Source organism: Poeciliopsis prolifica, unplaced genomic scaffold (genome assembly GCF_027474105.1).
Source record: "Poeciliopsis prolifica strain line A6 unplaced genomic scaffold, Auburn_PproV2 SCAFFOLD098, whole genome shotgun sequence".
NCBI lineage: Eukaryota > Metazoa > Chordata > Actinopteri > Cyprinodontiformes > Poeciliidae > Poeciliopsis > Poeciliopsis prolifica.
Genome location: NW_026562473.1, coordinates 620001 through 622500, shown reverse-complemented (window position 1 = coordinate 622500; position 2500 = coordinate 620001).

The following is a 2500-nucleotide window of genomic DNA, read 5'->3' as shown; positions in this document are numbered from 1 at the left end:
TGAGAAGAAACATATTAAATATTAAATCTGAAAGATTAGGTAAATCTTTGTTTCAGTTGAAAGAAATTTAATAGAGAAAAATAAAATATCTAATTCAATTTTCAAAGACTTAATTTATTTCTCTAGACCAACTCAGACCCTTATGAAGATACAATTGCATGTCAATTTAAAATACTGAATGAAATATGTAGAACCACAGTTTAATTGGTTCAGTTTCATTAAACAAATCCAGACCTTTGGATTCAGGAAATCGCTTTACCTCTGAAAAGACAATATACACTAGAAGATCTCACAAAGGAACACAGTGCTGGTGTCTGGTGAAATCTCAGAACTGATGAGACAAAAAGCCACTGACATCTATCAGTCTGAAAATGGTTAAGAAGCCATTGTCCACAAATCAAAGAAACATGGAATAAAGGAGAACTTTCCCAAATTACTCAAAATTACTCCAAAAACACAATGAAAAAAAATCACAAAAAAAAAAAAAACATAGCAACCTCTAAAGCTCTGCAGGCATCACTTAAGGTCAGAGGTCATGGTTCACCATTAAGAAAGAGAGGGTGGGCAACAATGGCCTCCAAGGGACACTTCCAAGCATGGGCCAATATGACTTCAGGGTTTCTCAAAGGCTGACGACAACCAGCTGTCAGGGTCAGGGGTCATTACTTTTCACACATGGTCAGAGAGGTTTGGTTAGTTTTTATCTCCTTCAACTATTTTAGATCTGATCTTTGTATTTACTCAAGTCATCTTTATCAAATATTAAAATTTGTTTATGGTTTGAAACATTTAAGAGTGACAAAAAAGAAAAAGCTGAAGAAATTTATGTGATGGTAAACTTCTGTATATCAACTATCAGCATCCTGTCATTTACATTGTTTGATACTCTAAAGAGGAGTTTGTGACTGTTGGATGCAGACATTTCATGATTACTTTACATTATTCCATGCAAAAGCAATAAACAGAAAAGGCAACTGTCATCAGAATAGATTTCCTCAAACCCTGTGAAGAGTTTTCGGTTTGGTTTTCCAGCTGCATTATTGTACCTTTCAGTTTGTCAGCCTCCACCTCAGGTATGTTTGTGAAAAAGCCTTGAACTGACTTAATCTTTAATGACTGCAGTATAATTACACCTAAAGAATAAAAAAAATCCAACCTTTAATTGGAAGACATTTATGTATTCAAATTTAAGTAATTTAATTTAATTAATTTAAAATAATTTAGGTAATTTTGCTTTTCGAGAACGGTAGGTGCTTGGACAGCGGCATGGTGTTATAGTTGATGTCTATGTTGTAGTTGTATTCTCATAAAATGAACCTTCATAGATGGGTTATATAAATTATAATGCATTTTTAAATACTAGTTTTTAAATACTAATGCACTAGTATTTAAAAATGCATTATAATTTATAATTATAATGCATAATTGATGTCAGTGGCCCGCCCTGCAAGAGCACCTTCCAAATTGTCCAGGTTGTGTAAATAGTGGCAGTATGATTCCTGCCATGTCACAAAAATTTAGAGGTGCATGACTAGGCTCTACGCCAGCACGTCAGGCTAACGCATGTCATGGTCAGCCTGTGCCGCTGTGCACCCGGTTCAACACATCAACTATAAACCCAACCTTAAGCTGCTGTAGGAAGTAGGAAATATGTCATAGTCCTACTTCCAGTGGGATTGTTTAGAGAGCACACACCCGTTTCAAACTTCAACAGAGTCCAGGCCTCCAGGTCGCAAACATTAATCACTAGCTGAGGGATTAAATCCTCTGAACGAAGCAAAGCTGAGAACAATTGTGACACATTTAATGTAATGTCATGTAATCACATTTATTATTTGCTTTGTTTAAAATGAGAAGTCACTTTGGAAATGACTTTGTTGAAGTTGTAATTACACCCCAGTCCAGAAGGTGGCACACTGCTCGATACCAAGGTCATAGTAGCCTTCCCTCTCTGATATGGTGGAAAAATGTCTCATTGCTTTCCTGTGTCTTAGTAACGGAGAAAAACCACATGAAAGGCTTGAAAAGTGCTTTTAGGAACTAAACGAGTGGAAAAGATTTATATTTTGTTCATTCTTAAACAATGTGAGAAGGCGCCATTTTGATTTCGTTTCATGCTTATTTTGAGCTACTTCTTAGCTAATGATGCTGTATTTTGTATCCTGACATTGTGTGATAGCGTTAATGTGTTTCATTGGTTTTTAAGTTATTTACTGAAAATGTTAAATGTAAGCCTGCCAGCATGTTAGTCTCCCATACAATCTGTGAAACTGGACAGTTGCATACAAATAACTGGTGTATGTTAAAACCAATCTGGTTGGTAATATTAGATGTATTGATTAAAAACAGAATAAATCGATAGAAGGTTTTAAAAACAGGATTTACAATTTGTGAATTGTGTCATATCAAAGGGTAATTTCAAAGATATTAATGACTTAAAGGTCACTTTACTTGATGGAAAATTATTATACACATATTTGTTATGCAAATGAAGAACAGT